The sequence below is a fragment of the Pongo abelii genome, chromosome 22 (assembly GCF_028885655.2).
Source record: "Pongo abelii isolate AG06213 chromosome 22, NHGRI_mPonAbe1-v2.0_pri, whole genome shotgun sequence".
In the NCBI taxonomy this organism is placed as follows: Eukaryota; Metazoa; Chordata; class Mammalia; order Primates; family Hominidae; genus Pongo; species Pongo abelii.
In genome coordinates, this window is record NC_072007.2 from 38,768,977 (window position 1) to 38,781,466 (window position 12,490).

General features: G+C 37.3%; 1 protein-coding gene across 7 annotated transcripts in view; it reads right to left on the minus strand.

Annotated features, from left to right (window-relative positions):
* Positions 1–12,490, minus strand: part of N6AMT1 (N-6 adenine-specific DNA methyltransferase 1) — a 494,077-nt gene that overhangs the window by 176,907 nt on the left and 304,680 nt on the right. The gene's annotated exons all lie outside the window — the stretch shown is intronic.

Here is a 12,490-nt window from a genome sequence, read left to right on the forward strand (position 1 = left end):
TCAACAATTTATTTTACTTAACAACATATCTAGGGTTGCCAGATAAAATGCAGGTTTCCCAGCTACATTTGAATTTCAGTTAAGCAATAAATAATTTTTAGTATCTATCCTAAATATTGACCTTATATTTTTTTAAAAAGTGATTTATCTGCAATTCAAATGTAACTGTACATCATGTAGTTTTATTTGATAAATCTGACACCCCTACCCACATCCAATTCATCATTAAACCCTCTAAATCCTACTTCCTCAATATTACCCAAGTCAGTCCATTTATTTCTATTTCTAGTACCCTTACTTTTGAAGAAGACACCACATTCATATCCAGATTGTTTTAATGATCTTTTAATTGGCTCCCAAACTCCAGTCAAAACAACCTTTACTCTCTATTAAAGCTAAAACAATTTTTTCAAAACAAATCTGACTGTATCACACCCGTTCCATTGTTTCCATTAATTTAAGATCAAGTCTAAACTCCTAAACTCAGCTGTCATTGCTATATCCTATCTCTAAACAATCACTGTTTTGCACTCTGCATACACTCCAGCCATTTTGAAAAACCTTTCAGCCTCCTGGAAAAGCTTAACTCCGCCCTTTGTTTCCAATATTTACATATAAATTGTTTTCTATCTAAAGCATGCTTTCAGCCAATAACATAAATCTCACTACCCTTTTCTGCTGAACCTAAATCTTTTTGCCCTCAGATAGAAAGATAATTTTCCCTTCCCCTGCTCTGCTCTGATTCAGCTCTCCATAACAAGGTTGTAATCACCTCCTATTCACCCTTCCGGTGAAGGAAGGATTTCCACCCTCAGGTGATGGGGATGGTTGAACATCCAACACCTGAAACAGGACAGATGCTATTGACAGTACTTGTTAGTTGCATACAATCACAGACCAGTGGAAACAGATGAACCACACAGGGCCACAGGGGGCGTTGCACTGGGGAACAGAGTGAACAATCAGGAGGTGTGGGAGGCAGGTTTAGTAGTTTAAAGAGGTTGAGGTGCCCCCCCCCCCCCCCCCCGGATCCCATGGGAGGATCACATTGGCTCATTTGAATTATCATATGGGCTGGCAGAGAACTGAAATCTTCTACTCAGGGATAAGTAGGAACTGTCCCTGGTTTCCTTGATAAAAAGGGTTGTTTGATAGGGGACCTTATCCATGGGAGGAAAGTGAGGAGCAAAACTTGTGGCTAAGCCATTCAAGGCCCTCCCAGTTTTACTAGATGTCAAGGCAGCACACGTAATATTGGGACTTAATTTTAGCCACACAACTAATAAATTTGTAAGTATGTGCAACGGCTCATGCTTGCTTCCAGAATGGCACCTAAAAAAAAGATTTACCTCTCCCCAAATTCAGATATGGAATTAAATGTAATGTCAGGAAAATTGTCCAAGAGTTGGAAATGGGAAAAAGATGTTCTTTTGGTGGAGTTATGGACTCCAGAGGTTACCGGATTCTATTGAATGACGTACTTTTGACTGTATTTGTAACAAGCTATTTGTGAACTCAGTAGGGGTAGAAGTTGAGTTGTAGAAAATGGATGGTAATGCAAGTGATTTTTGTCCATATCAATGCAAATGAATTCTGTTGGTAGAAATATTCATTTCCACACTGTAGATGACCCTAAACATATGTCATTACATTATATTTTATTGCCTTATAGACTATTAACCAATTTTGAATCATACAGTAGCAAATTTATTTCAGCATTCTTATGTGTATGTGTTTACATATACACGTGCATATGTATTTAAGATATATAATTGTATATTCTTCAAATTCTTCTTTGAACAAGTTTGAACCTCTTATTAGTTTCCTCATTAAGGAATTTAATAAGACCTTTAATGCATGTTTGTATTTTCATGAGACTCATTATTTTACCTTTCTGGAAGTTATACTTCAGCAACCATGCTTTAAATAAACCATGATTTAAAATAGCTGTCTTAGAAAAAGAAAATAAAAGTATATTTAAATGCAAATGTCTATTTTTAATAATGTTTTTATTAATTTGTAAATTTAAAATAATATATATTTAAGAGAGCTAAGTAAACATACCATAATACAAATAGAATGGAATAGGAATGACCCATGTCAGGGCAGTGTGGCAATTTTTACCTATTCAAAATTGTGCATATTTGTTAGTCCGATTTAACACCAAGAGCATTAGCCTGGATCCAATTCTTTGCTCAGCAATGTTGAAAAATGTTACCCTTGGGGCATGCAAAGGGCCCCAGTTTTGCTTTCCTATATATTCAAAGTTTGACTGCTCACTCTGGTGACTGAACTTTCTGTGAAAAAGCTTAATTCCCAAGTTCTCCTCATCTTGTAAGCAGCTTACATCATGACTAAAAATTTCAAGCATCAATTTGACTGACAAAGCATAAAAGAAGTGAGGCAGTGAGTTTTCTGGTGCAAATAGTTGTCAGATCACAATTATGAATCTCTAAGAGATCATTAAGAAATCTGACAGTAGGCAAAAAGTGAGATTTTCTTGTCAAAAGTAAACACCATCAATTTCTGAATATAGTTGATAGGTGACTCGGCTTCTACCACTTTGTACACTTCTTACGTAAGTGAGCTGGTGAGAAGCAGTGTCTGTAGGCAGCAGGTGGGCAAAGATCCTCTAAGAGAAGCAAGCCATTCTCCCCCTCCAGCATGAATGAAAGAAAGAAGACCCTAGAAATGTACTCACTTCACAGTCTCTTGGCCTGTTCCCATCATGATGGGGCCCAGAGAGTTGGGCAAGGGGCAGTTCTCTACAGAGCCCTGCAAGGTTACATGGTTTGGAAAAGGAATGCAACCTGGGAGAAGGGCTAGCACGGGCAGGGCAGAGCTCTCCAACAAGTGGCTGTCTGGATCCTGTTTAGCCTCCCACCCCACTCCCCACCCATTTGAGCAAAACAATATTCCCTGGCTTCTGGTGCACCATCTCAGCCATTTTTACCAAGTTCAACTGGCTTGGCTAAAATGAGAAACGTTTAATGCACTTAAAAAAGAAGAAGAAGAAGACAAAGCAACAGCTTTAGTATGCACAGTGAAAGTGCCTGCCCTGTTCCCTGCAAAATTAATGAAAAGAAAATATCACTGAAATTCACCAAACACTCAGCCTCCTCCATGAAACTCCCTCCAACCCAATAGTCGACAATTATCCTCCCCAACCTGGATATCTAAAACGCTTATTGTCTCCCCTGCCTCCTTTCTGCTGTGTGCATATCCTGTTCCTGTTGTGATTCACAGCTTTCTCTATAGGTGTTTCCCTTCCCAGCTAGAAAGCAAAGTACTAAAAAATCCTGGGAAATCGTGGGTTGTGCCTCTTATATCCCCAGTTCCTAGTATGGCCTTGATCAGGATCCATAGTTAAGCAAATAAGGGTTTAATAATGATGAATTTACCCACACCCCCATCGCCAACGTGAATAATGGCCTTTGTTCTGGTACCCATGAATCTTATTTTTTTTTTAACTTTGGAAAAATGGTAAAGGGTCAATATCTTGTCCCTTAATACCAAAAATAAAGGCCCCTTTGTCAAGTAGTTTCACTGTGCACTGGTTACTACCTTGCCTGAATCTGGTGAGACAGAACATACTTATTCATACACGAGTTACGTGGAGTGGATTCATTATCAGTTTGGTGCAAAAGTATGGCTTTTTTTTTTTTTTTAACAGCTAGGCAGCAAGGAAAAAAGCCTAGGATTCATTGTGAGCAAGTCCCCTGAGACTCAAGAAAGGCACCCAGGGCAGAAGGAGTCTGGACTGAGCATGGTACAATTGCACCACAGCTGAGGGAAACTTAATAGCAGCCCACCCTGGGTTACATACCTCAAGGGCAATGTCACTCACTGCACTAAAGCTTTGAAGGAATATACTGCTTCCAGAGGAAAGAGGAACAAAGCCTCTTCTCCCTGAGCAATTTCTCCCTAACTCAAGATGTGATATTCCCTAGGAGAGACAGGGACAAGGCCTAGATTGTTCCAGGCAGCTGCTTTCTATCTCAGTGTATTGTATTCCCATTCCCAGCACATTCTAGTTATTCTTGAGAACTATAAGCAAGAAAGTGGTAAAAACTAGGTTGGTTTAAAGCCACCTAGAGAATTGCCCTGCACTTTTGTTATCCAGCCAAATTAAAAAGGAAAATTGAATCCAATGATCTTAGTAAATTCTGGAATGCAGTATGAAGCTTGCAATGGCTGATACATTTTAAAAGGGGGGAAAATGTTTAAAATGCCCTAACAGTTATGATTGACAATGTAGACATAATCTTTCACTATGTTCCTAAAGACTAGAGACAGTATTTACAAAATGCAAACTGTATTAGTCTAATTTTTATGCTTTTTCTTATTATATTATAACCAGCAGAGTGTGATCCAAATTAACTGAAAAGGGGCCACAAATGCTGAAGTGGTTATTTCACCAGTTGGGATTAGTTTATTGCTGAGGGTAATGGAAACTGGAATAGCAAAAGACTGAGCTATTCAGTTTTCTGTCTGGGGACCACTCAGTTCACACAGTTTAAACTGAAGCTGACACTTTCAATGAATTTATTAGTCTCGCTTTGTTCCAGGACCAGACGGTAGTCCAGCTCACACTCATAGACACCTCTGGTCTAAATAATTTAATCCAGAAGGGATATATTAATATCATTTTTTTTCTCAGATGGTAAGCTTCCCAAGGCCAGTTCTTTGATTTGATGTCATGTTGTCACTTGGAATTGAAACTTCCACTTAAACCACCTGGGGGGAATCAAGTATGTTTTACCAGTAACATATTATTCTGAAAATTGTGTATTATGGCCTTCAGGGTGAGACTTTTATAAGACAGAGGAGTCACCCTCTAAAGTTCTGCAGAGGGTCTGCCAGGGTTCTCAGTCTTAGAGCTAAACATTTAAAGCAAGAAGGAAGCCCTCCCAGAGGACTAACAAAATCAAATTAAGAGTACATAGTAGAGAATACATTAGGAAAGATTGAGAGGAAATACTATAATCAGTAGCTTTTTTCATACAAAATAATTTATTTCATTGACTCCAAGATACACAATTATTGATATCTTATAAACAGTAGTAGCCAGGCTGTTGTCACAATGTCGTTGCCATTGTCTACATATAAATAAATTTGGTGTTTTTCCCTGATGGTATAAAAAATCAGCCAGCAAACCACTTAAGGACTACTTGAGGAAGAAATATGAATCCTGGTTGTTATCTGAAAACCTTTTATACTAGTTGATAATATCAAGACAGTACAACCATCAAGGTTTTACAGAATGGGTGTCATTGAAAGAGAATTTCAGAGACAATAGAGGAACATTCTCAAGAAATGTGGTACTATCAACGCTCTTGATGACATAGATAGTGATATTATTGGAAAAACAGTATCAATGAGACTGAGTCAAAAGCTATTTCTGAAGAGTTGCTATCTGAATGTGAAAGCATTTTTAAAATACTTTGAACAATTTATTTTATTTTTTACATAGCTAAAGAATTATATAAGATGAAAATACATTTCTAAACATGAAAGAGATATTTTAATGATTATAAAATAAAAATTCTAGGTGAAAAGAGAGCATTACTACATGATTCAATTGGAAGTGTTTGTTAGTAGTACATAAAATAATGGAGTTTCTTCCAATAGATGGTGTCTTAATTTAATGACACACAATGGCTGTAGATTATTGAGCAAAATGGCAAGACCCAAGCCAGAAACAGAAACCCCTTCAAGAATTCTGTTCTCTCTTTATCCAAAGCATGCAGACCTTGGGAAAAGTCCTCCCTGCCCTCTGGTCACCCCTGAATGAGAAAGTCTGAGGTCATTTAGGGGATCACAGAAGAACATAGACCTTGAACTAGGGCTACGTCATCAAAATGAACATCTGAATAAAATCGTTTCCTGAACACATCATTTCAGGTTTTGCATAAATCAGGGTGCTCAAGAGTGTCTCATCATTTTAATTCTATTAAATGATTTCAGAGAACACTTCTATCTTTGTACCATAATTGGAAGTCTTGTTAAGACAGGTGTGTTTAGCACCACAGCCATATTTTGCCCCAATTGTGCAGCACTGCATGGTTCTGTGAATGATTTCCCTTTGTTATCATTAAGTTGTTATCATAAACAGCTGCTATTTTATGCTCAAGAACAGAAAGCATAGCATCTACACCCTTACAGCTTAGTAGTCACATTAACAGGACTTTACTCTTTCACTCTCTGTTAATATAACTTTACTATTTCAGGAGTATAACAGTTTCTAATCACTTATTTTTCATTCTAGGATCATCTTGAAAGGTCCTTCAAATTTTCAATAGAAAGAATCAAAAGAAAATGTACAGCAGTCTCTGAAAGCTACATGCCAAAATCCCCAGAGTGCACACCAGTCCTAAACAAATATATCACAGCCCTTATCCAGTCCTAACCTGTACTGAAAAACTCACCTTAAACTAGACTTCACAGTCTCAAAAATATTCCAATTTTGCCCTTTCCAATCTAGGATACTACTACAATTCTCTCAAGGGAGTTCTTTTCTTACCCTCGTAAGAATAAACTTAATTTTGACTTACCAACAGTTAATTTTGGTGATATTTTGGTGGAGCTGCCATTCAACACAAAAGATTATTTTGTATGAATTATCAATAAATTAGGGAGTCAGGAACTTGAATTTAAGTTGTAAAGATTTTATTTACAAGAGCAAATCAGTAATAATGGAATCAGTACTTACTAGTACATTGAGGACAGTTATAGTTCTGCTCATAGCTTCTGAGTATAATTGAGGAAGATAAAGAATTAAATTAATTCATTATCTCTAAAGCCAGTTGAAGAATTTCTGTTTATAATAATATCTTAGATCAAAGTCTTTCTAAAATATATCTCAAAAATGTCAGGAAAGCAAACACTTTTAATTTAGGAGAAGAGCATATAAGAAAGTAAGTGGAGTCACATCTCATTAAAGTGAAAACACCACTCCAGAAAGGAAAGTTCCCCACACTCTCAGGAAGTCAAAAGCACCTGGTGGAATGGTGATCAGTGGGCCCAGGGGAGCAGGGTACTGTGGACTAAGCCTTGGACTTGGGCAGAGTAGGAAAGCAAATTGGAGACAACCCTATGTAAAGCTGGGGCTAATAGAGAGCTGCACTATAAGGGAGAGGGTGAAATTGATGAAAAAGGGCACAATCGAGATAGGAAGCAAAGAAAATCATCTGTCTCTCCAAAACAAGAGAACTAAGTCATCTACCATGACACAAATGTTTACTATGCACCAAAGAAAAAGCCAAAGCTGAGAATTTTAGTTAAAAGTGGATATGGATAGCACCATGAATACTTGGCAGAAACAAAGACAATTCCTTTCTAGATAAAAATATCTTCTACTCAAGCCTCACAGGACTTAGAGGTGATTGCCAGTATATGCTCACAACTTTCTTAAAAATCAGAACTACCAGCACTTTGGGAGGCTAAGGCAGGTGGATCAACTGAGGTCAGGAGTTCAAGACCAGCCTGCCCAACATGGTGAAATCCCATCTCTACTAAAAACACAAAACTTAGCTGAGCATGGTGGTGCATGCCTGTAATCCCAGCTACTCAGGAGGCTGAGGCAGGAGAATCGCTTGAACCTGGGAGGTGGAGGTTGCAGTGAGCCTAGATTGTGCCATTGCACTCCAGCCTGGGTGACACAGCAAGACTCTGTCTAAATAAATAAACAAATAAATAAATAAATAAATATCAGAAGTAATCCAATAAATATATCACCTTCAGTGAAAATCAGCTGAAACACCAAACCAGACCCATAAAGGCTTCAGATACTGGAATTATCAGATAAAGAACATAGAGTACCTATGTTAACATGTGTAAGGAAATCAGAGAAAGATCAAAACAAAACTACAAAAAATGACAAGGCAGACTTTTTAAAATAAAGAATTTCTAGAAATAAAATTATAAAACTAAAATTTCAAACTCAATGGAAATATAAAGCAGCAGATTACACAAACCTGAAGCGGAAATTAGTGAGCTGGATGACAGATCTGAAAAAGAGTATATGGACAATACGAGAGAAAGGTTAAGAGACATGGAGGAAAGAGTAAGAAAGCCCAATATTTGTCTATTCTGAGCTCTAGAAGTAAATTATAGGGAGAATGGGGAAGGGGAAACATTAAAAAAGATAATGGCTAAAAATTTTACCAGATTATTGAAAGACATAAATCTTCAGATAAAGAAGTCCAATAAATCTTGAATAAAGCAAATTATAAAATAACCATATTGAAAGGAAGGAAGAAATCATAAGGCACAGATAGTTTAATCCTCCACCACAATAATATCCAGTAAGTAGATATTCCCTAAGATTCATGAATTATAAGATGGCAGGATGCACATATTATTTATAACACTATGATAAACAAATGCTAGGCGAAAGATAGATTTAAATGTTGCCCCTGGGAAAGATTTGGGAGCAAGAAAGTGCTGGGATAGAGAAATGGTGCATTTGCAATAAGCATCTTTGTGATGTTTGAATTTCTAAACCAGGATCATGCATTAAAAATTAACTTAAAAAAAACTTAAATTAGTGGAGCTAAACATTATGCATATGTCTGTAAATAAAAAGGCTAAAATTTTGTATCACAGTTTTCAAAGAAAAAGTCTTATACTATCATAAAAAGATTGAAGAGGAATCCATATCTGTTTTTTCAGGCTGCTACCACAATATCTTAAACTGGTGTTAAAATAAAGCAAAATGAGAACAGCAAAATAACTTAGGTTATTTCTTGCAAATACCTCTGATAATCATAAATAAAGCTTAAGTTGTCTTCCAAAAATAGTATAAGATGATTGCTTGCTACCAATCCTTTGCCATCTTGAAACCCCCATGGTAACAACGAATCACTGCAAATGCTAAACAACTACCTCATTTGCATTTTATAAGCCATCCTATAATGCCATGCCTCTGAGTTTCCTCTTATCACTTTCATCTAAGGATTCCTGGTTTGCAAACTGTTCCTTTGTATCCACAATAAACTTTTAAAACTTTCAATTGTACCCGATTTTATTTTTGACACTGAGTAGAGTATAAATAACAGAAATTTCTTGTTTACAGTTCTTAACACTGGACAGTCCAAGACACAGACTCTGGTAGACTCCATGTCTGGTGAGAGCCCACCTTCTGGTTCATAGCATTGTGTCTTTTCACAAGGGGGTGGTGAATGAACTCCCTTGGGCCTCTTTTATAAGGGCATTAACCCCACCTATGAGGGCTCTGCCCTTATGACCTAATCACCTCCCAAAAGGTTCTACCTTCTGATACCTTGGGATTAGGATTTCAACGTATGAAATGTGAGAGGGTGCAAACATTCAGACCATAGCAGCATCTGTATATTTTGTGTAAAAATACAATATTTATGATTACAAAAAACTGAATTCAAGAAAACCCAGTAAGAGATAGTTTAGCCATAAAAGATAAATTAGCAATCTAAAAATTGCAAGCTATCCTATTTTATAGTAACACATGGGAAATGGAGTAGGCATATCAGACAAGGAAATAAACAAAAAAAAAACACTTCAAACCCAGGCTCTGTGATCCCACAATGCTTGCTCTAAACTACTCATGCCAATTTTTACCAAGCCTGATGTTTTCCTTGGAAGATTCAGTCACCTAACCTGGGTTGTGGGTTGTATTAAATTGATTTTTTATTATCTTACTCTAATCCTTATAATAGTTGTGATATATTTATATGGTAAATTATAAATATAATAGATTAATTGGTTGGTTTTTAAACAAATAGATTAGTTCATTGATCTACTCCTGGTGATATAGAAAGTATGTGAAATTACTGTTACAAATTGCTAAGACACTCATTAGTAGTAGGCAACCTAAAAAACTAATTTACTACATGTGTAAGCCACCTTTTCCTTCTGGGATAGGTTATTTGTTCTTCCTTTCCACGCGTTTCCAATTGTGGTTACTAATCGGTGTGTTCAGCCCCATTTCTTAATAATTTACTGTTATCCCACTAAATGACATTTTCAACTATCTACAAATGCCAGTGGAGTTGGAGTTTTTTAATTTAAAAAATTGATCTACAGTCTGTCATCTCTTTACTTACTACATAAGGAAGATTCCAGAAATTCAAAATGCAAAGTGAATGTTCAGAAACTCTTCTAAGCCCAAATAGATAAATAAATGATCAAGTTTTATTGACCATCATAGTCCTCATTTGTTTGCAGAGATTAAAATAGCATACTTTGGTATTCTTCACATGCAGATATACACAGAGAGCATTTTGGTCAAAAGACAAGGAAAAGTGTGATGTTGCAAGACAACTTGTATGCCAACCCCAGCTGCAGCTGGCAGAAAGATCAGGACTATTAAATGCAGGGGTGTTCTCTCTTCCTCCCCAGTGAGCGTCTGAGACTAACATAAGCTCTTGAATAGGTAAACATTCATAGATTTCAAAAGACAACTTCTTAGATCTTTTAAAGGTAGACATAAATTATGTGGCAAATAAAATTCACACATTGTAAAAAGAGACTCTCCACATTCTTGAAGTAATATTTAGGCAAAGTGAAAAAAAAGTGTTGTAAGAAAGCTGATTTGGGGCACCAAAAAGGCCTATCAAGCTTCTTGCTCTACCCATTACTTCATTTAGTGGAAACTGTCACCCTCACACTACAGGCTCTGCCCCAGGAGCAACTTTAGGCAGTTCCTTACATATTGATGGTTTATTCCATAACAGCTACACATCTTTTCTGTGATCCAATCCACCTGACTGATCCAGGACAGCTAAGGGCTGAAAATTTCAAAGTTTGTCATCCCACTCAGTAGGTGACCAGGATTTAACAGAAGTCCTGCCCAATCAGAGATGATGATAAGCAATTTACCTGATCAGATTGTTGGGGTGGAGAATTCAAACCAGAAACAAAAAAAGAAAGTTAGTCGATTGATAAAAGGTACAAAACTTGAAAAACATACAAAGAAAGAGCAACATAGATGTAATGATGCAATAGAAGCCATGGGTGAGACAGAAGAAAAGAGCTAAAAGGGTCCAGGTGCGGTGGCTCATGCCTATAATCCCAGCACTTTGGGAGGCCAGGGCGGCAGGATCACCTGAGGTCGGGAGTTCGAGACCAGCCTGACCAACATGGAGAAACCCCGTCTCTACTAAAAATACAAAAAAAATCAGCTGGGCACGGTGGCACATGCCTGTAATCCCAGCTACTTAGGAGGCTGAAGCAGGAGGATCGCTTGAACCCGGCAGGCAGAGGTTGTAGTGAGCCGAGATCACCCCATTGCACTCCAGCCTGGGCAACAAGAGCGAAACTCCGTCTCAAAAAAAAAAAAAAAAAAAAAAAGAGCTAAAAGGGGAAAAAATAAGAGTATATGGGAGATAGATGAAATTTGCTAGCAATGAGAGTGGTAGAAAGAGAGTACGATGAAAGAGCATCAAGTTCCTGTTGCTGAAGAAACAAGACCCCCTGTCTGTCAAGAGACACCGTGTTAGGCACTTCCGCTTCCTCAACTACGGGCAGCCACCATAAAGGCAGGCTCTACAGCAGTTCCCAGGATCCCACACACCTGGTTGTGAAGGGATCCTGGGAACAGGGATTTCTGCCTTCTCTATCGCCATGTAATTCCTCATATATTTAATTTTGTTTAATGACTTCAGATAATCTGAGAAAGTTATCATTGCCACCAAAAGAGATTAACACTCTCTACCTCATTGGTATATAGAACTAATTTCATCTATAATCACACAAATAAACACCAGTTGTCTATGTCTACTTTAACTTTTTCAAGAAGGGAAATTTATTATAATTACAATTTTTAAACTTAGGAGAAACAATTATTTTATAATGTTTTTACTTTTTCGCTCAAAGTTTTATTTTGAAATTCTCCAAAAAGAAAATTTTCACAACCTACTCATCTGACAAAGGGCTAATATCCAGAATCTACAATGAACTCCAACAAATTTACAAGAAAAAAACAAACAACCCCATCAAAAAGTGGGCAAAGGACATGAACAGACTCTTCTCAAAAGAAGACATTTATGCAGCCAAAAAACACATGAAAAAATGCTCACCATCACTGGCCATCAGAGAAATGCAAATCAAAACCACAATGAGATACCATCTCACACCAGTTAGAATGGCAATCATTAAAAAGTCAGGAAACAACAGGTGCTGGAGAGGATGTGGAGAAATAGGAACACTTTTACACTGTTGGTGGGACTGTAAACTAGTTCAACCCTTGTGGAAGTCAGTGTGGCGATTCCTCAGGGATCTAGAACTAGAAATTCCATTTGATCCAGCCATCCCATTACTGGGTATATACCCAAAGGACTATAAATCATGCTGCTATAAAGACACATGCACACGTATGTTTATTGTGGCATTATTCACAGTAGCAAAGACTTGGAACCAACCCAAATGTCCAACAATGATAGACTGGATTAAGAAAATGTGGCACATCTACACCATGGAATACTATGCAGCCATAAAAAAAGATGAGTTCACT